General features: G+C 32.9%; 1 protein-coding gene across 14 annotated transcripts in view; it reads left to right on the top strand.

The window, feature by feature from the left end:
- LOC145293199 (uncharacterized) overlaps positions 1-23852 on the top strand; it is an 806145-nt gene that overhangs the window by 191653 nt on the left and 590640 nt on the right. For 2 of the 14 annotated variants that reach the window (XM_080139711.1, XM_080139710.1), the window contains exon 1: positions 3095-3584. The exons of 9 other annotated variants lie outside the window; for them this stretch is intronic. The gene's annotated coding sequence lies outside the window, so the exon portion shown is untranslated. Of the gene's footprint in view, positions 1-3091; positions 3585-18048; positions 18280-23852 lie in introns of those variants that run through there. 3 more of the 14 variants (XM_080139712.1, XM_080139704.1, XM_080139700.1) reach the window with 3 other exon arrangements.

Raw genomic sequence — 23852 nt, 5'->3', positions numbered from 1 at the left:
AAAAATTGTGTGTGTGTGTGTGTGTGTGTGTGTGTGTGTGTGTGTGTGTGTGTGTGTGTGTGTGTGTGTGTGCTCGTAAGCTAAACAGCAGGTCAGAAGTTAGAATAACTAAGAGAGAATAAACCAAATAGTCGCTACGGTTTAGTCACCACCGATTACATGCTCGATGTAAATTTACATTATCAACATTTTAAAAAGTCAATTAATGGCATCTGGCATCAATAGAAATGAATGTCTCTCGTCTTGGGAAGGCCTCATGTCTTGACAAGCTTCTGGGCTTGAGCTTTACTCCTGATCTGAAATGGAATACATACATAAAATCTGTTGTCAAGGCCACTGGAAAAATGGTGGGATCCTTCTATCGATCCAGTAGATATTTCACTGCTGATGCAATTCTCTATCTATATAAGAGCCAGGTATGTCCAAGGATGGAGTACTGTTGTCACATCTGGGCAGGAGCTGCTAGAAAGGACGTCCTGCTTTGATAGAGTTCAAAATAGACTTCGTAGACTCGTAGGAGATGTCCTTTTCTCTTCCCTGCAACCTCTATCTCACAGAAGAGATGTTGCCAGTTTGTCTCTGCTTTATCGTTATTTTCATGGCAAGTGCTCGGTTAAGCTTAAACCTATGGTCCCCCCTCGCCAAACTTTCACAAGAAACACTCGTATAGCTGTAAACACTATCAATAATCCCCCCACTCTTTATCTGTGCCTAAACCTAAACGTAGATTCCATGAACAAAGCTTCTTTCTTAGAACTGCACGCCTGTGGAATTGTCTTCCGTTTTCCTGCTTTCCAGCTGACTACAGTATGGTTGTCTTCAATTCCAACGTAAACAAGTTCTTGATGAGCCGTTTCACTTGAGTTAACAAATTTACCGAATTTCCATTACTAACGATTACTATATTGTCCAATTGACTACTGTACACTCTTGACTCTTATCTTCGAGTGGTCTCTGGGTCTTGATAAGTGGTTAGTCCTATGTAAAAAAAAAATTAATTTCAAGACAACAGTAAACATCTTCAGACCAAATGTCTTCGAAACTTGCTAAGTAATTCGCTTTTTTTTAATGTTTGCTTCAATACTTTAAATCGTTTTGTCTTAAATGATTGTCTTAAATAAGTGTCTTAAATAATTGCAAAAACAAAAAAGAAACGAAAAATTACTGAACATGACCACAAAAGATATTTTGTTTTATTTTATTTCTTTTTAACAATAATCTTAATTTTATCAACATTGCGTTAATATTTAAAATACAACAAACACGATTAACAAAACCAGTCTGCATAGAAATAATTGGAGATAATTAACTCCAATCAAATAAAGTATCTGGAAATTTTTAGATGAAAGTCAAATAAAACAACAACAACAATAAAACTGTCATTTAATAACATTTCCCTTAATAAAACCTGTTGCCAAAGCATTTGTTTTGTATGTTTTGGCGGCAGGATTAATTAAGAGAAATGTTATTAAATTAAACAGTTTTTTTATCTATCCACTCAACTTTTTTCTCGTAAACTACTGGACTTTGCTTAAATATTGTATAGACCTTAGTTACAATTAGGTGAAGCCAACTAAAGTAGTACAGTATCCGGTTGATGCATAGTTCAGGATTAATAGGGATTACTCATCACAATACCGCATTTACTCTAGATGTTGTTTTTAAAAACTACTTAGCTGCTCATACTGAAAACGTGTACGGACTTTTATTTTGATAAGGTGCACTGAAGTAAGTATTATGGTATCCATTTGATACAGTTATCGATTAATAGATAAATCGATTTAATGCAAAATGAGCACAAATTTAACCATATTCAACCACCAATTTGGCATAAAGAACTAATTCTAAGTCAACAGGCTATAACCTTTTTAACATTTTGCCTGTTTTTAACGAGTTGAAAAGTATACTAGCAGGGAAACCCGACGTTGCCCGAGATTGAATGATCAACGAATTTTTCACACTCCTATATTTTTATTGTCGTCGGTGAAATCACCCATTTTTCAATCAAATCAATTAATTGCCTGTTCTAGTTGGGGACCCATCGCGATACACCGGGAGGAAGCTTCATGTGCCTCCCCACAGTTACTTAGTCCATTGTACATTGTAGTCTACATTGCACTGTAGAGAACCTACTGTTGAGTTTATAAAATTATTTTTCTATATAATGGTTTGAATTAAAGTTTAAAACGCAAAAGTCAAGTATCATACTTCAATTGTGCCCTAAACAGAAAGATTCATGTCGAACGCGCTCCTGTCATATCAAAGAACCTACTGCTTATTTTATATGCTTGGACTTACTGCTTGTGCAGGGAGTATGGCTTGAATCTAAGTTTAAAATGAAGTCAACTATTATGATGCAATTGTGTTATAAACAAACATTCGTTTCGAACGCGCCGCTATTATATCAAAGAACCTACTGGTGATTGTATATGCTGGGCCTTTCGGCTTGTGTGGCAATAAAACTTCTCAAATGCATTTGTGATGTTAGGCTATGTAAGGTGTTAACTTTGGTCAAAATCGCCTATTCCTTTCATCAGATTATTTCGATTATTGATACTTATCGAAGACATTCCTATACAAAACCTATCTAAGAATACTGCCAAGCACATAAGTACCTTCGTGTGAAATTCTATAAAAATGAGTCCACTCGTTTTCGAGTACATGGAGAACGAAGTCATACACACACAAAGTTCCTTTTATATAATACTAGCGACAGAGATGTGTGTATGTGTGTTGGTGTAAAATTCTTTACTTTTAGCACAGTCACTCTATCGGGAAGTTCATACGCTTATGCCTCAAAAGAATCTTGTTTACAGTAGAAACAAGTCCAGGTTGCTTATCAACAGACGCACATACATAGATACATACAAACTCACAGATGCTCCCCTGCATTTATGCAATATATAAATAAACCAACACACACGCGCACGCGCGTGCGCACATATATGATCTATGCATGCATGTATGTATGTGCGTTTTCTGCACGTGTCTGTTCTGCCCCCCCCCTTGCCCCCCCTCCTCCTCGTCATCATTTCTGTTTGATGTCATCACGTGTATTATATAGAATTACGCTCATCCTTCCCCCCTTTTCTATCTTAGAATCCAAATCCATCACTGAAGGTAATAGCAGTTATTACTACCAGTAGCATTAGTAGCTGTTATATCATGTTCTATGATTGTGATGATGATGGTAATGGTAGTGGCTCGACTTGTAACTGTAGTCGTAATTTACGCTAAAAGGATAAGAACGAAGAAGAAAGTGGATGTCTAAGAATCCCCAAACCATAGCAAATTATATCCATCAGTACAACAACAAGAACAACAGCAAGGTGCGTGGCATCAGCAGAGACTCTACTGCGTTAAAGTGTGCCTTCAACTTTTAGCACTTGAAGAAAAAAAAAAAACGTTGCAGTCCATTCCTTACTTACTCAATAGGATCAGGTAAAAACGGAAAAAAGAAGGGAAGAAGAAGAGAAAAAGTCGATAAGTACTTTTGACCACCGTAGAAGAGTCGCATATCACACAAACACACACACACACACATGTTTACATACTTTTAGGAACATGTTCCTCCTCTGTAACAGGTAAGCATTCCACTTGCTTGATTAACTATTAGTAGTAATGTTAACTATTTTTAATTTCGTTCCATTACCTGTTTTTTTTTTTTTTTTACTTCAAATATTTTATTTATAAGTTTCAGGTTTATAAATTCTTTAAATAATCAAATTATTCCCAGTTTTCGCCCGTCGTCCCCAAACCTCTCACGGTGTCGTCTCATCGTCTATTTAATGAACTCCTTAATCTTTATCCTCGAGTACCTTTGGGTCTTAGTAAGCGGTTACCCGTTGTTACAAAGAACGAAAGTAGATCAATAAGTTTAGAAATATATTCAACTTTGGTATGTAAATAAAAAATAAATAAAAAATAAATCAGAAAAAAATCTGTTAAATGTCGACTAAAAGTTTGTGAAGTTAACAAATTTTCGTATTATTTGGATTCTTCAGACTACTGTCCTCATCTTGGGTGTTCCTCCAAAGTCAACAGAGATTAGACCACTCATGTAATGATCTGGTCCCTGTTGATTTTGCAGTGGGAGTTTAGCTCTGTGCAGTTCTAGGAGGTCCACCTTCCCAGGCCTTGCCTTCTCTCTTTAATCGCCTGAGAAAGTCGACAGGATTGCCCAGGCACTTTTTGTAGGTTAGAGCGCCCCTCCTCGGGGGTGCTGACTTATCGATCCCACTTTCCGACCCTGGTGTGTAAGTTCTTGCAATTAGACAGAACTAAAAAATCTTTGACCTTCTTCAGGTATATCATGTCGAACATGAGAACCTGCACAGAATTTAAAATGAAACCCTCATTTAATCTACGGGGGTAGCATGTTCTTATTCCATCAGCCATGACTGGATAAAGTTCTAAATAATTCGTAATTGTATTTCTGAGTGTCGTCCGCACTGAGGATTGAACCTTCAACCTCCAGAATGTAACTTATAACTGAATTTTACTAAGTATTTTATTCTTGTGATGAGAACAGTAGTCCGAATAATCCAAATAATATGAATTTTCAAACCTCATCTTAAAAACTTAGAAACATAACTGACAAACTTTGTATTGACATGAAAAGTTTGTGTTTCATTTTCATTAATATTGTTGGTAAACATATGAATTTGCAAATCCCCCCTTACCCAAACATGGATAAAAAATAACAATTTCTGTTCAATTGAGCGTATAAAATGTATCATTTACAATAGGTGTTGTTTCAACATTACATAACTACATAAAATGCTAGATTTACACAAGAACAGGTAAACTATGAAGAGTTTGGGAATTAAGAAGCCATTAATTATGAGGAGAGGAGTGGAAGAGATCGACTAGTTTCTAATATTAGCTCTTAAACTTTTGACATCATCATCATCATCATCATCATCATCATCATATACGGTTTAACGTTCATTCTTCATGTTTGTATGTCCTGGATGGCTGTTAGAAACTAACCCATCTCTGGCCAGATCTTTAATTATCCCGGTTTCCTTCAAATGTATTTCAGATAAAATTAGGACAAATTTCAGGATTCTGACATGTTTCTTTTTTCTTTTTTTTTTTTTTTTTTTTTCACAACTTCATCATTTGGAGATGCAGTCCTAAATTTGTTTTTGTTTTATTTCTTTTTTATTTATCGTTTTTTTATATGTTTTTTTTTTATTTACGTATTCGAAGAACACACACACGCGCACACACACACACACACACATATTTCAAATCATTTCTTCGAACATTATGTCACCAACTTTGAAACTTTTTAAAGTTTTGCTACAAAATGTTTTTCCCTTAACACACGGTAGAAATTCTTTAACAATTTTCCAAGTTTTCAAATAGTATTAATAATTTTTATTTTATTAGTTATTACTTCTGACGATAAGTGCTTATTTTTTAAACTGAATGTATTAAGAAAAAATCTGTTTACATTCCTTGTTTGAACATTTGATGAGTTATTACCTATAGTAAATTTTAGTTTGCATATTTTTCTTTGTCATATATATATATATATATATATATATATATATATATATATATATATATATATATATATATGCTTTTACATAAGTAGTAATATATTTCTACAGTTATGAGCACGTTGTGTAGCGAGATATTATTGCTTATGTAAAAGCAAATAAATATACATTGCTCTACTTCGGTATTGAGCACTCTTGTATTAACCTCGTCATACTTCTCTGGTTACCTTACCTCTGAATAATGACAATCTAATAAAAAAAAGATATATGTTTGTGTGTAATATATATATATATATATATATATATATATATATATAATCATAATAACTATTCTTTATACCTACAGACACTAGTGTTTCATGCTTTCGCAATCATCAGTGTAAGAAATGACCATTCCTACCGGTTAGGAGATTCGAACCAGCCACAATTTTCACTTTTGACTTCATTACTAGTAAAAATGTAAGGGACTTAAATGTGGGCTATATTTAATTAAATCGATTTTTGTAAAATTTTAACAGTAGATATTAGAAATAAATTAATAATTTTTCTCTACTTTCAGTTTCCTTGTTTTAAAGATTTTCACAGCGGCACAATAAAATTGTACGGGAGGCCGTACAATTTTATTCAGATACATCAAACTTGCATTGGATTTGATCCGTAGTTATTAAATATAAATTAAGAAACATTTTCTGAATTTTAATTTCTTTAAAACCCATTAAACTTATACCTTAAATTTTTTACACTTTCTATAATCCACTTTTTTTAATTTAAAAAAGTGAATTATTGAAATAAGAATTCCAGACATAAGCTTTAGTATCATTATATCTTGATTTTAACTTTTGTAAAGAGACATAAAAGTGCTGCAAATGTGTTCTGTTCGGCGAATTAATTTTAGCCATTTTGAGATTAGTTTCTTTTTATAATAGTAGATAGATAGATAGTCTAACAATACAATAACCAATTAATTTTATATTCAATTTTGAGATGCTACAATAATTTAATAGCCCCTCCCCTCTCTCTCTCTCTCTCTCTCTCTCTCTCTCTCTTTCTCTCTCTCTCTCTCTGCATAGTGGCAATCTTCCTTCTTAATTCAAATTTTTCAAAACCATTTCTAGTGCTCCAACAATTATTGACATTATTATAGTTTTATTCATATTCCATAATCACTCACTTTGGCCTTCGAGCCAAGATCAAAGTGTAGCATCTGTTCCGGCAGATGCTGCAAGCTATGACTAGCTATTACTAGCTATGACTAGCAAAGACCAGATGTGGGGCAACCCCACATGCCTGACCTTTAACCAGCTCCCATTTCCCACCTATCGGGAGCTGGTCCCCTTTTTCCCTTCCACCTCCCTTCACTCCTCACATTAAAAATCGGCCTTGTGCCTAATTTGCTCGGTGGGGGAGCAAATAAATACCATCTGTTCCGGCAGATACTGCAAGCAAAGACCCTATGTGGGGGCAGCCCCACATATAAGACCTTGGTCAATGTAGGAGCAACCCTTCACACGAATTATCACTATCCAGCTCCCCTACTCCCCGGGGAGTTGGTCCTCATTTCCCCTTCACTCCTCACATTAAAAATCGGCCTTGTCCCTAATTTGCTCGGTGGGGGAGCAAATAAATACATCAAAGTGTAGTATCTGTTCTTCAGATGCTGCACTTCCATTTCTTGTTCTCTTTCAGTGGAGAAGCAGTCCTTCACGACTGAGGCAATTTTTTTTATTTTGTACCTTTTCTTCACATTAAAAAACGACCCTGGTGTCTCTGTCCCGTGGGAAGGCATTGTAAATAGATACTATTATTATTTGTACTCACTAGTTGCTTTCAAACAGGTCATCATCAGAGATTACTCATTACTCACTGACAACAACCGGTCATGTTCCCTGGTGTCTGACTAACGTCTAGTCTCTACAAATTTTCAGTAGTCTTTACCTCTTTCAATAACCTTTGTAAATAAATTTGCATTATCGCGATAGCTGTTTATCATTGCCTTCTCGTTGGTCTTCAGCGAAATTTGGATGGCAATGAGCTTCTCCAAGGTTCACATCCTTTTTGCATTCATTCAGTAGAGGTCTTGTTTGTGCTTTCTCTCCTCGGTCTTTCTATCCTCCTTGAGCCTTCTTGATTATTTGGTATGGTAGCAGTCAATGTCAACACTACACTACCTTAGAATTTTGCGGTTTGTTTTCTTGGTTCGATGTAGTGTGTTCCTCTATCCTTTTGTTTTACTTTTGTTGTAGTTTACATATGACCGGTATAGTTTACATATGGCTGGTTAGCGTTTGTAGCTCCTGTGGATTAGTTTCTGCATTCCGTGATTTTCCTTAAAATGTCGGCTGTTTTCAGCATTATCATTGTAAATTCTTCATCATATTGGCTAAAAGCCAAAGTCGCCCTCTGCAAGATGAAGTCTTAAAATCTCCAGGAATTATTATTTTAAAGCATTTGTGTGTGTGTGTGTGTGTGTGTACGCGCGCGGTGTGTGTGTGTGCGCGCATGTTAAAATCTCGGCATGGATGCACATGCTATGCCTAGTCACAGTAATGAGTTGTAAGCGATGAAACAGTCGTCTATGGATAACTGTATATTTAGTGTTTCAAAATATCCGTTTATAAAGAAAGATATTCTTTAATGTAATCCGGGAAAATATGGTGTCAATATTTCACATATTTAAATGTACTTTTGGGTATGATTTTTTTTTTCTGGTATACATTTGGGAGAACTTTTCTCCTTAAATGTATATGAGAAATAGAAATATACCTAAAATTACATTTAAATATCTTAAATATTCACACAGTATTTTCCAGGATTACATTTAAAAATATGTCTTCATATATATATATATATATATATATATATAGCAAAATTTTTTATTTGCTTAATGTAAATATAGTCATATCTTGCTACGATGTGCAAACCGTTTGAGATATTGATCTCATCAGGCAAGAAAAAATTTAAAATTAACAAAATTTCAAAACTTTTTAATTTTAAAGAGGAGAAATATTTTACCCTGTTTAGCGTGAGACATGGTTTAATGATTAAGATTAATGATTAAGATCATTAAACCATGTTTCACGCTAGACATGTTAAAATACTTCTCTCTTCTAAAATTAAAAGTTTGTTAATTTAAAATTTTTTCTTGCCTGATGAGATCAATAATGATCGAAACGGTCTGCATATCGTAGCAAGATATGTCTATATTTACATAAAAGAAATAAAAATTGATAATTTTCTCTTTTTGATTGGGCACTATCAACGACTCTTGTTGGAATTCAATGATTCTAATCTTTTGAATATTCTTCAACTGGAATATATGCATATATATATATATATATATATATATATATATATATATATATATAAAGCTGAACGTCTGTGTAATTGTGTGTGTGTGTGTCTGGTCACGAATAGGCTCCTATATGGTTGAATATTTTAAAAAACTGATTACATATAATGATAGAAGATGTATCGAGGAAAAGGAATGGGTATGTTTGATCTAGCAGAACGGTGGTTCATGAAAAATTGTGGGGTCTGCGTTCGCGCCTGGACCCCAATGTATGGAAATAAAAAATGAAAAAAAAAAAACGTTTACAAGGGTTTTTGATATAGATGTACATAAGAATACTTTGATAAGTATGTTTCAACTTAAATAGGGATGGTATAATAAAAGTGTGGGGTCTGCATTCGCGCCTGTACTCCATGGAAATATGGCACAAAATTTAACAAAGACTTTTCATATCTATTTGCGTAAGTATACTTTGATAATTATGTTTCAGCTTGAAGAAATATTGTATAATAAAATTATTGGGTGTTCGTTGGCGCCTGACCTCCATAGAATGTAAATATGTCACAAAGTTTAACAAGGTTTTTTTAAAAGGGATGAGGATCCTCAATAACACCTTAACTGTAATCTTAATTCACGTTAGCTTTTATTTATTTTTTTTAGTCGAATTATATTGTGTCGAATAAATTCACCTCATAAATTCGCATTCTTATTAAAGTGAAAGCCAAACAAAAAAGTCGGAACTTTAGACAATTCTCGACAGAAATTTTGCATAACTGTTTTTTTCTTTCTCCACTTGCACATGGTAATCTTTCGAAAATAGATAAATAGATAAATAATAAAAAAAATAAGAACGTTACTTGTTATCGTGTCCAAAGAAGGAAAAAATCTTGCTCTCATGATTACGTGTCTTTTTAAAAACATTTACATAACCTTTTTATTTTTATTTATATATCTGTTTAAGTTTTTTTTGTCGGTGTACTAGAAGGAATTCAGTTGATTACACCCCCTTCTGCGTGTTCTTTACATTACAATAGTACACCCCTGAATCTGACGACGCAATACTACACCGTTCAATACTGTAAAACTGAAACGAAGTTGTTCTGCTTGAAAAGGGCGCCATTTTCTTCTTATTCATATTTATATCGATTCTTTGCTTTAAAAAACTAAAGTAATTACGTGTTTACTTTTTTAATATCCCATTTTGCTGTTTCGGATTATTTTACTAAAGTAAGTAAAGCTTCATTATTTTTCAAGACTGTTTGTGTTTCTTTGTTTTTCGATATTTCGTCGATATTATTTAGTAAGAGTGTTTAGCAGAAAAGCCAACAAACGACTACCCGAAAAAATAAATATACAAGAAATAAATGTTACCATAGTCAATAAAAGTTCAGTTCATGTTTGTTTTTTTTTGTTTTGAAATAGTTTTTAATGCTCTTTATTTGAAATAATTTCAGCGAACCGAAATTAAAACGAAATTTGAGGCGATAACTACTTAAATTAATTTTTATATAAACTACACATGCCATAATCGAATATTACTCAAGCACAAAATAACGGAAAACATTAAAATATATTTATAAATATTCCTTACGTTGACGAAACTCTTAAATTGTTAACACAGAATGCTCAGGTGCCCCTCCTTCAAATTGAAAACGGGGCTCTCCATTTCAAAGTCGCTGCCATTTTGATTTTTTTAACCGGTTCGTGAATTAAAAAAAAATTTATTTTTTTTACAAACTACTTAAAAATACAAACCAATGAACTTTTCTACCATAAAAGTAACTTTTATTGACTATGATTACATTTATTTCTTGTATATTTATATTATTATATATATAACATTTTCTCTTTGTAAGGAAACATCATTTTGTTGGTCACTCTTGGCTACGAATGGAAACAAAGTTGATATAAAAAAATGTATTTTCGCGAAAATTATCTTTACTTTCATCATATTTTGCTTAGGGTAAAATTTTCGAATATCAAAACCGATCTCTTTACAACCCCCTCCTTTTCATAACCTATCATACTTTCATCAATCACAGTCCATTTTCTGTAGGCTGTTTTTGAACCCAGTCAACGACGGGTACTTCTGCTAGTATATATATATTATTTTATATGTTGAGCTCTCTGGCAGAAGAAATATCTGTTCACGTTTAACATTAAGCAGTAGTCGTATTATTTGGATTCTTCACACTATGTTCTCATTTTGAGTATTATTCTCACAACATTTCGGCTGATGTAACTTTCGACCTTCTTCAGATGTATCTTGTTGAACTCGAAAATCTTTTGCTAAAACTCTGGAATCTGGACGGGATTTCAAACGGAACCTTTTATTTAATCCGTAGGGGTGGTATCCTCTCATTCCGTCAGATATATATATATATATATATATATATATATATATATATATATATATATATATATATATATAAAATAAAAGACCATGTCGATCTGTCTGAGGAACGGTCTATACCAAACTCATCTGTCAATTTTTGATCTACAGATTTAAAGCTTGATATATAGAGGATTTGGACCTCCATTTGGTTTTTAGCTGGTCAAAATAGATGCTAGGGAGTCAACATTGAAAAAAAAATAAATGGCAGGTGTAAGTCGACTTAAAGTGCTTTTCTACAGATATCTTTTACAACATATAATTTTTATATGCATTATGACATAGTACCGATGGTAAGATATAAGGCTGGACAGCTCTATTTTGGTTCTGATTCTCGCTGATGGTAGCCAAGTCGTATATTTTTTAAACTTTGGACATAAAATACCAGTACAGTATTGGAGATACATTTGTGTTTGAAATGTGAAATGGGTGTCTTTATTCCATTTAAGAATGAAAAGAAGCTGTTAGCATTCAATGTGTGTATAATGTTTATGGCATGGAGTGAGAGTTTTTTGTTTTTTTTAAACGACATATTGTAACGTTACACACGTTTGAACACGTGCTATATATAGGAACCCAACACATTGTAGACTCCATCACAAGGAACAATGACAAGAAAAAGGAAATACATTAAACTCTCTATTTCAGATTGTAATATAAGACCTTCATATCCCCCTTCTCTCGTCACGCGTGACCTCTCGTTTCTGTTGTGTCACCAATGCAATCGTGATCATCGGTCTGCACACACGTTCTTTTTATAATCATTTTCCTTACTGTGCCGCCATCTTTGCATACAGCTGCCGTATATGCGTCCACACACTATTAAATCATAGCCGTTAGAAACTTTAAAATGTGATGCGATTGGGAATGAATATAGTCGTTAGAATTCAAAATGTTTGATGTGTATAGGAAACGAAATGAATGTTTCTTTTTTTATTCATTTATTGACTGATTATTTTATTATCTGTATCTTAATCTAAGTTCTGTTCCATTGATATAAGTTTAAAGGAGATAAATTGTAGAATCCACCACGTTGTTTAATTGTTTCGGTTTGCAATAAACGCTGATTAAAAAAAGTCTTTGCCGAGATTTATTTAAAATGAATTTAATGAGTTTAACTCGTTTAAAATTAAAAAAGAATGACCATGCTGAAATAAATGAAAGAATAATGCTTAAGGGAATTACTATTTTTTATATCCCATATGTTCAGTAAACCCTTAGACCTCATTGGGTTTCACCAATGTATTTTTGATGAAATTTCTTGGATGGTAGAGTATATATACCTGCATTAGATATCGGTTTGTTTTGGACATGTTTTTTTTTTAATGTTTGTTTTATAGCTTGTAGTCTGGTTTGTATTATTAAAATTCCTAATTTTAGAGTGTTGTAAATTATTGTTTTATTGTCGTGGAAGGGTAAAAGAAGATGTCTGTTTATGACTTTTTCTTATTGTTTCTGGAAAATATTTGTATGCCATTATTTTTTTTTTTTTTATAAAATATGTGGAGTAGAAGGTGCCTGCGATAAGTTTGTAGACGTTTTGTAAGGACATTTTTATTGATAATACACACATGAAACTCTAGTATCCTTCAAAGTAATCTCCTCCGGCAGCAATGCACATTACAACAACATGGAAATCTTCTTATGTGAGTGTCAGACTCTTTCATCTCCTCAATTGTCTCATAACGACAGCCTCTAAGGTTTGCCTTCAGCTTAGGGAATAGCTAAAAGTCACAGGGAGTAAGATTTGGACTATAGAGAGAGTGAGGAACTGCCTTGATGCCTATCTTAGTCAAATAGTCGGTGACAAGGATGGAGCACTCTTGGAACAAACTTTGCACAAATCTTCCACATCTTCAGTTCCTCGTGAATAGTTGTGTACAGTTCCCACACTGACATCAAACTGTGCACTTATTGTCTCTGTAGACACTCTGCGGTTCTTATCCATGAAATTCTTTATTTAGTTAATCAAACCTGGTGTTCTGACTTCCTTACTCCTTCCATACCTCTCATCATCCCTCACAGACATCCTGCCTTCCTTGAATCTCTTATGCCACTCAAAAACTGATGCTGGATTCATGCAAGATAGTCCAAAAGCAGTTTGAAGCATTCCATACGTTTCTGTGGGATTTTTTCCAAGTTTAAAACACAACTTTATTGTATCTCGTTCTTCTAAAGTGTCCTCACGTCCAGATTGCATTTTTGAAATTCACCAGCTGTGACAATCAGGCTTTAGTAGGGTGCATTCCAATTCCTGTTATAGCTGCTTATTTGAACCTGAAATCATAAAACTTGATCAGTCATCTCCTAAGATGCATAGTAATAACATACTGAAATTTCAAGAGCCTACAACAATTTTAAACGTGTGTGCAAAAAAAAGTCTGAAAATTTATTGAAGGCACCTCGTATTTCAATATTTTCACAGATTTTTTTATGCGTTTATTAAACTCTTCCTCCAGATATTCTGGACGAGAAATTCCTAGGAAACCGATTATCATGCCTGTTTTTATTTTGTGATTATGGTTTGAGTTGTGATGTATGTAATCCTTTTACTGTGTAGTTTTGCGAGGAACAGTGAAGAATAAATTATTTTTTTGATTTTATTATAAGTAAGTCTAAAAATGGTATTGAGTGATTGTTCTGTTTCATAAGTGAACGTTATGGAGTGTTCGACTTGTCGAATTGGTTTTTATATTCTGTGTGTGTTTTCAGGAAGAAATATTAAAATGTCGTCAATATATCTAAAGTATTGTGTTTGGAGGTAATCTAAACTTGAAACGGTTAGATTCTAGGAATTCTAAGAATAGGCAGGCTCCACTAAGAAAGTTGTCCTTAGGGACACCGCAAATTTAATTTGTTGTAAATTTTAATGTAGCGAATTTAATTTCATATATAATTATTTACTACCTACAGGCACTAGTGTTTCATCTTTTCAGTGCGGGGTGTCATGATTAACACCCGTTGATAGATTCAAACCCAGCAACGAAGCCATCTCTGACTCGATTAGCAAGGACCAAATCCATTCGGCCACCGTTAACCGCGAGAAATATTGTTGAAATTTAAACATTTATTTTTAAATGTTTTTAGCATTAGTCGGAGTGATCTAATCATTATATGATGATCTGTGCGTGTGAGCTAAATTGACTAACTTCATTTCAACTGTAAAGTGCTCAACGATAAGAAACGCGTTTCTTAAAGGGGTTGACATAATCATTTACTATAATAATTATTAAATACCTACAGACACTAATGTTTCATCCTTTAGGGAATCATCAGTGTACACATACACATATAGATATTGAAAACTTGAAAAATAAGTTATATAACTTTATCATATGATCAGAAGAACAAGGAAAAGTAAAAGATAAAAAAACGAAACCCCTTTAAACCATGGCATTTCGAAGTTAAATGCTTCTCATCAGAAAAGGAGCAGTGCCAGACTTATATACAGTGTAAATATAGATAAAGACCGACTTAATAACATTTAGATTGGAAATGAGAATGAAGGAATAGGATAATTAAGGTATATTAAAAGTAGGTATGAAGTTTAAGACGTTTGAAAATTTAAAAATATTAAAACTAAAAACGATATAAGTAGGACAATGTCATATATGCATAAAATAATTTTGCCAAATGTTCAAAATCAGACACAAGTAGTATTTAAACTGACAAATCAATGTTTGCTTCTGGCGATCCAATTTTCATCTGTTGTTGTTGTTGTTGTTGTTGTTCTATGTTTTTGGTACTTCGCTACAGTTTATTTTAGAAAATTCTCGGTTCAGTGCAGAGAATCTATATTATGAAAGACTTACAACTAAAATGTATTTATTTTTCTGTATAAGTTTTAAAAATGTCAAGATAAAATAAAAAAAAATAAAGTGACTTGATCGCATCTTGGGTAAATATAGCTTGTTAAATAATAAGGGAAAAGATTTATCAGAAAAAGATTAGTTTAATAATAAAAAGTTTACGGCAAAAATAATAGACATTAATGAAGATGATAAATTTGGAAGGAAAGTTTATTTTGTTGAATTTTACAGCATGTCAACCATTTGGATCTTTTTCTGCCGATCTATGGGTGTAGAAGGCTTTTATCACATGCTCTAGCTTATGTATGAGTGATACGTTCTTTTTAAAGTTTTTGATAAAGCCTAATTTTTCTAAAGTATCGGGTTGTGTTTTTGTTTTGTTTTTTTTATTATTATTTTTTTTTTTCAAATAAATCTTTTATATTTTTTCTTTTATATAAAGTGTCCTTAGTTATAAAATCAGTGCAATCAAAATATGTTTGATTGCGAACGTAGTTTGACATGGTATACATACGAGTTGGTTTTCGTTTCTCAAAAGATATGAGTGAGCCAAATGAGTATGGCCCATTTTTATTATTGTTAGTGTGACTTCTTATTGTCTGTTTAGTTTCGTGCTTGTTGGGTTTCTTTTGGGTTTTTTTTTTGGGGGGGGTTACATCATTTCATATAATTTGTTAGGAAATTTATTCCAGTGCGTTCACCATTTTTCTTTTTTTTCTTTTTTTGGTATTTTTTTATCAGTTTGTTCAAGCTGGGAATAGAGCATTCTACTGGATGCCAAACATTCATCCACTAACTCAAATATTCCAACCGAGAGATCTTTTTTAAGATTCTGACTGTCCCTTTAAAAGCAATTGTCTGAATCTCTCTTGCACTTGATTCTTTTTCATGAGTCCAGTTGCTCCAATAATAATTGGGATGATAGAGATCTTAAGATTCCAGCTTCTTTTCATATTGATGTTTTTTTAAGGTCTGAGTAGAGGATTTTAAAATTTGGATCATTCGGGATGTTTAAGACAGTTTTTGCTGCTGAAACAGCTAATTCATTTCTTTGGATGCCAGTGTGGCTTAGTAAAATTAAAGAAGAGGGAATATATGGATCAATCCAGACTTAACAGAAGCATCACATAGGATCTGCATTTGAAAACAAGACACAGAAAGGAAAGAAATAGAAAGAAAATATCTTCTATTATTTAAAAATAAATTTGTCTGTGTGTGAGAGAGAGCTCCTTACGGACTCCGAAACGGTTGGGCCGATTTTTTTAAAATTCTGCATAAATGTACTTTGTACCTGGCAGTGTTCTTGGCAAGGTTTTGTATCAAAAATGTCTTTGATAAGTATTGATAATCAATAATCAAAATAACCCGATGAAAGAAGGAAAAGGCGAACTTAATGACTTATAGAGCTTAACATCCTAAGTGCATTTAAGAAGCTTTATTACCGCACAAGCAGAAGGGCTCGACATATAAAATTAATGGTAGGTTCTTTAATATGACGGTGGCCTGTTCAAAACGAATGTTCATGTATAGAGCACAATTGAACCATAATACTTGACTTTTGCATTTTAAACTTTAATTCAAGATTCAAGCCATTATCTATAAAAAAAATAATTTTATAAAATCCACAGTAGGTTCTCTACAGTGCAACGTAGACTATAATTATTGGGGACTAAGTCACTGTGGGGGAGGCACGTTAAACTGCCACCAGGTGATGGGTTTCCAACTAGAGCAGGCAATCAATCGATTTGATTGAAAAATGGGCGATGTCACCAATTTCGATGAGAATAAAAAGAAAAAAAAATGGGAGTGTGAAACATTCGTTGATTATCATTTAATCCCGGGCAACGTAGGGTTTCTTTGCTAGTTACAAATAAAAACATTGAAGCAGAGATGCGTCAATGAATTCCTGACAAAAGTGTATTGAGTATGGTCGTGATTATTGTAGAAAAACAAATTTTGGAGCACAAACTGCCACTTGTTTTAATGGTACCACTCCTGTCTTCGTAACTTTTCAATTGTTTTAGTTAAAAAATAGGAGGTTTTACTTCTGGAACTATTTGATAGTAGGATAGACAGAGAATAACAACATACCTCATTTCCTAAACTTTAAATGGCCTTCTACTTAATTTGTAAATATATTGCAATTTACATTTTTATTTCTGCAAGGACCCGTGGCATAACGGATAAAGTACTTGGTAAAATTCAGTTGTAAATAACACTCCTCTGGGAGTTTTAGGTTCAATCCTCAGAGCTGCTAAATACTCAAAATACAATTGCAAATTTATTTAAGACTTCTACCCAATCATGGCTGACGGAATGTACTCGTGCTATTTCCCGTGGATTAAATAAAGGGATTCTGTGCAGATTCTCGAGTTTGACAGAAAGATTCCCGAGTTCAACAAGGTGCACCTGAAGAAGGTTGGAAGTTACATCGGCTTAAACGTTGTGAAAATAAAACTTAGGATAAGAACAGGAGGCCGAATAATCCAAATAATATGAATTATCAATCCTCATCTAAAAAAAATTCAGAAACACTTTTAAAACAATTCGAAATGTAGTATTAGTTTTGTTCTCGTTGGAGGAGGGGAGGAGAAATCCATCTTGACTTGGCCAGTTTTTTTTGTTTTTTTTTCGATTGAGAGTGACTCTTTTTAAGGTGCTGAACTTGTGTCTAACTTTGCCCTTGTGGGGAGACAAGAAAATAGCGACTTTTTATAACCTGGATTTAAAGTTCAAGAAAATTTGAGAATCGCAGTGGATATTTCAGAAGCAGTTATTTTTTTTTTTTTTTTTTTTTTAATAAATAACATATTTTTCTTTAATTCATCAGTTTCCACGTGTGTGCCACGCGTAATTACATCATTTAAAAATAAAAATGACAAAGAAAGAAAGAAAGAAAAATCTCCAAATTACAATTCTAACAGATATCAATTCGAAGATAAAAGGCTGATTGGTGGCTAAACACCACAGAAAGGCGAAAAACATGTCATACTGACCCCTGATCCAAAATTTGACTACCCCCCTCCCACACCACCCGTTCTTTCTTTTCCAACTATCCAAGCGGAGTACTTTCACCCTCTCATCATACCCATTTCCCTCGTCCGCACAATACTTCCTCAACTCAATACATTGAATTTATTCTGCGAGCTACAAAGCTGAAGACTGCAGCACGTTCATTGATATTCTTCCGTGCCAGGAAGAGAGTTGCGCTTACACCACACCCCCTACTCCCCCCTCCTCCTTTCAACACCTGCTGACGGATTTTCCATTCATTGTGAAGTAAGTTCTTCGATTTTTCACATTGAATCTATTTTGTAGTAGTTTCCTACTAATAACAGTAGAACTGATCCTCCTCGCTTGGTATTAGATCTGACGAAACTATAAAGCTTGTTATCAATCGTGACACTGTTTGTCATCTACTCTACAAGAAAGTTTCCTAAAAAAAAAAATTTAAAAAAAAGCAAAAAAGGTGTTTACATTAGAACTATTATTGGGAAAAAATAAGAAATAAGAAAAAAAAAAAAACTTTCTTTTCTGCTGATTTTTCATATTTCAGTGAAAAATTTTTCAGGGACATTTTTTAAAAGTATTTTTCTTCCATTGTTTTTTCTTCTAATTTAAAAATTGAAAAGATAACTTTCAACTGAAACAATAATTCCGAGATACAACTTTTTTCTGATTCTTAGTAATTACTATCTGGTTTCCTGACGTTGCCCAGTCGTAAAATACGCTTAAATATGATATTTTAATTTATGCAGATTTCGTATTTATTATTATAGAGTCAATTCTCTATTGATTATTATTCTCTATTGATTAAATTGTACCCAATGTATAATAATAATTTCAAGTTTAAAAAAAATATGCATGACTTGGGTACCATCAACTAGAATTGAAACCAAAACAATATAGCACTCATTTGCGCTATTGTCAGATGGATAAGAAATAGTTAAAAATGAACCATTTGTCATATAAACGTATATACTTGTGCATACGAATGTTTTGTCGACTTAGACCTGTTAAGTTCCACTGTTCTTCAATTTTGACCCTTTTACAGCTATTTTTATAATTCAGCCTTATATATATATATATATATATATATATATATATATATATATATATATATATAACAATAGTTCACAAAAAATGCAGTCATTTCACTCGTCTCGTGCAGTTTTGCCAACTTGCGTCTCGGAGAAGATGCACTTTGAAAATAGGCAAACAAACATAGTGAATTTTATATATTAGATTTGATTGAAATTTACAAATAGGCATTTTCGTAAGTCTTTTCATATTTTTTTTTCTTTTTCCAAGATGACTTTATACTAAAACAACGATTCTGGAAACAACTTTTATCCTTATCTCTATAATTATATAAAAGAAACTTTGTGTGTGCGTAAGTCCATATGGACTCGAAAACAGCTGGGACGATTTTTATGAAATTTCACACAAAGGTACTTTATGTGTATGGCCGTGTTCTTAGGTTTCGTATCAGAATATCTTTGATAAATATTGATAATCGAAATAATCCGATGAAAGAAGGAACAGGCGATTTTGACCAAAGTTAACACCTTACACAGCCTAACATCATACTTGCATTTGAGAAGTTTCATTACCACACAAGCTGAAAGGTTCGACATATAAAATCGACAGTAAGTTCTTTGATATGACAGGAGAGCATTCGAAATGAATGTTTGTTTAAAGCACAACTGTGCTATGATTTACGGCTATGACAACAGCATATTCTTTTCCTTGTTTTGATTCTCAGCTATATATATTCATTGATATCTTATGTTTTTATGTAGAATGATGTGGTTCTCGGTTGATTGTGTCTGTGTCTTGAGAGTAAAAACAATGAAAAGAATATGATGTTATCATGGCTCTAGCTATGATACTTGACTTTTTCGTTTTAAACTTTAATTGAAGTCATTATACATCCAAAATACGTAATGTTATAAAATCAACAGTAGATTCTCTACAGTGCAATGTAGACTACAATATATTGTGGGCTAAGTCACTGCGGGGAAGCATGTTTTATATTGTCATTTTTCTTCTGTTATTATTAAATGAAGAATTATTTCAATTTAAAATCCATTTAGTATTAAGCATATAAGCTTGAAAAAAGCACATTTGAAATGTGTTAACATTACTTAAATAAGTGAAATCAAAACATTATGACTTAATGTCGTGTGATTTCGCCTATTCAGATAATGGCGACAAATTTCACGTGCGTTTTTCTCAACTTTACATGTGAAATATTAAATCGATTTTACATCGAAATGATTGCACATATAATAATATATAAGAAAAACAACATGAAATGATTGTTGAATTTTTTTCGCATTCTGTTCTGGCTAAGAACACATCTTTGCGAACACATCTTATGATAGATGCATTCAATCACATCTAATGTAAGGGGTTCAATCTGTCGGTCTGTTACGCTTAGGTTTAAAAATATGATTTTTCTTCTGATGAACAAATTTTTAGAGCGCAAATTGGCAATGTAAATAAAAATAGATAAATATAAAGAAAGTATTTATTGCGGATTATTATCCTTATATTTCTTAGCTGTTTCACGACGTTACGGTCAACTATTCCTCTGGCCTTCGTCAGGTGGTAACCACGATGGGATAGGAACTCTGAATCTCCTCATTGCATTCTCAGAAATTACTGCCATCCATAGTTGTTGTCATCCCACCACGTTTTGGCCCAGTAAGCCTCTGGCCGGCCTTGTGGTAGGATTGAAACTGCTATCTTCTGGAACCATAGAGATTCGCCATCTCTATCCACTGCGCCATGGGCTCCGAAGGCCGATCAAGATTGGATTTTTTGGTCTCATAAACCAATGTTTATTTTATTATCTCATCTTCCATGGTCGGGTCCGTACCGAAGGGTATATATATTATTTACCACCTGACAAAGGTCAGAGGAGTAGTTAATCGAAACGTCGTCAAGTAACAACAAAGAAAGATGAGGATAATAGTTCGCAATAAATAATACTCATCTCAATAATGAATTTCAATTAAAAAAAATATATAAAGAAAGTATTTTCAAATTTATGTTGTGAAAACTTACTATATCTAAAATAATAAAATATGATAATGATAAAAGCTTCTAAAAAAAAAAATCACTTTTGACACGTGTAAAATACAAACGCACAAGCACTTTGAGAGAACTATAAGTGGGCTATCAAATTTAAATGCATAATGATCTGTTCATATTACAATGTTGATGACAGATGTGTTTGCTTGCTTAGACATAAATAGATTTGGATTATATTCTTCCAACGTGGTTGGTTTGTTGGCCACAGGGTCTTAGATGTGCAGACAAAGGTTAATATGTTTACATCAGTCTGAGGTTTTCGATTCGTGTGACCGGTAGAGCAATCCTCTTCCACACTGATAATTCCCGGAAAAGGATGAAACACGTGTGTGTGAACAGGAATTTAATAATATGAACAGAAAGGTATAAAGAAAAGGCTTTAACTTGAATAATTGCGATTTGGAAAAAAAAGAAAGATCTTTAGTTAATGTTAGAGTATGATGTTATTGATTGAATATGAACACTATAAACAAGAGAAAAACATGAACAGAATACAATATTGATATATATAATATAATATATATATTTCAAAAAATAAGGTTTCCCTCTTAAAAGCAAATATTTTTCAGTTAAATGGATGTTAGATGCAATTTAGTTGTTTTCAGTTTTACTGGAAACTTATACACTGTTGAAGCCTCCTCATAAATATCAGTGATATTTTTTATATACTAATAAAAATGTTCTTTAAATGGACAGAAACAATTGTTTCCAAATAAGTGGGTTTTTTTTAAGGAAATAGAGGAAGTTTCTCTTAAATAAGTAAGGTTTATCCGATGTTAAATATGCACACATAAGTTGAGATAAATAAAATTAAAACTATATACATACGTACTCTAAGTTTTAATCGTGTATCACTGCACACATGGAAAGAAAGTAATAAAACAAAAATGTATACATTATTGGGGGGGGGGGCTTTGCCCGGTCCTAAAATACGCTTAAATATATTTTAATTCATGTAGATTTCGTATTTATTATTACATGGCCAATTCTCTGTTGAATAGTACTGATTTCAAAAGTTAAAAAAAAAATGATTCAGGTACCATCAGCTAAAATCGAAAGCAAAACATTTAGCGTTCCAGCAACGCGTTCTATATTGTTTGAGCTATTGTCAGATAGATAAGAAAGATTCAAAATTAAACCAATTCACGCTATGAATGAATTTGCGCGTGCGCAAAAGTAATAGGAATATGTCGGCAAGTTAAAATTAACATTTTCCGTTTCAACTTGCCAACATATTTCTGTACGCGTTATTCATCCATCCAAACAAAGATTTTACTCGTTATAAACAATCTTTGGTGTATGATTACTATTTCCTGTTGATTTCAGTTTTATGTGACAAATAGTTTAAGAGTTTATCGGTTAAATATTTACATGCGCACATACATATATCCCCCTTTTAATTCATAGAGATAAATGTAAATGTAAATAGTGAATTATATATGGTATCGATCGATTGGTGCCAGTTCGATACATTTCTGCGAAACCGCAGTGAAGTGTTAAGCCAAGTATATTTTATTATTTATTATTGATATAGTTTCGTTCGATCGGGTGTAAATTTCTCCGTCAAACACCTGCTCTCTTGATTCAGTTCTGATAGAGAGGTTATTTATTTTAATGGACACTTCCGTCGATACCTACGGTTTCAAAGAAACACTGGAAACTCAGTCTGCAGTCAATAAATTACATAACAAAAATGCACTCATTGCATTTTAGTGACACATTCACATTTGAATTATGATGGCAAGATTTTTTGAATTTCCAACGATTTTTTTCCGTTTTGAAATAGAACAGTCATGCTTTTTATTTCAACAAATCTATTTTCAAATATTATACTGGTATTTTATTTTCTTCAATTCATTCACCCAGAAGAAGTCTTACAATAAAGAGTAAACGTTGATGGACGTGCGACTTGGTTTGTTCCCTTTATTTTTATCTCTATCTTGTCGGAATACTATTTCCATTATATATATATATATATATATATATATATATATATCGACTGTCAACACGACGGTTCTAGGTTCAATCCTTGGCTTGGGAAAGGTGCTAATCTAGCGGCACTAATGAGTTGTGATACAACGAAACAGAACTGTACGTCGATGACTATATATATATATATATATATATATATATATATATATATATATATATATATGAGAGAGCACAATTTAAGATTATGAAATGAACTTTACAATAATTTATTGTTTGACTTAAGTTGTAGTTTTTAAATAAAATTTTCTGCCGTTACTAAATGTAACTAAGCATTCGTTACGCTGATTGTGCAATCTCTAATTGAAAAAAATAACGATTTGAAGTAATTCTTTTGCCTCGACCGCTTGCAATCGGTATTTTCTTCAGATTTTTATGACGTACATTTTGGATTTTTAAGTTGGATCTATTTGTCAACATAACTTCGACTTATGAGAACTCTTGGGATCCTTTCGCCTTGGAATTACCTTAGCACTTCATATCCTCTCATCTGGATTTTTAATTCTTAATTAATTTTTTCCCCCTTTTCATTTCTTTTCCTCATTACATGAACTCTTTGTGCTAAAACAGTTTTGCATATATGACTAGTTTTCATATAATGCTGTTTCTATTTATGGCAGTACCAGCAAATTCATAGCGTCGCAATAATATTCATTTGCTAATATCTGTCCTCTGACGAGAAGAACGCATTTCTTTGAAACTCCGCGGATTAAGGAAATCTTCATATTTCTTCAAGTATCCTGTGGAACAATAAATTCTTGCAA

Source organism: Euprymna scolopes, chromosome 14, assembly GCF_053919585.1.
Source record: "Euprymna scolopes isolate OS-2025 chromosome 14, ASM5391958v1, whole genome shotgun sequence".
In the NCBI taxonomy this organism is placed as follows: Eukaryota; Metazoa; Mollusca; class Cephalopoda; order Sepiida; family Sepiolidae; genus Euprymna; species Euprymna scolopes.
Note: the sequence above shows the minus strand (reverse complement) of the source record. Positions and strands in the feature narration are given on the sequence as shown.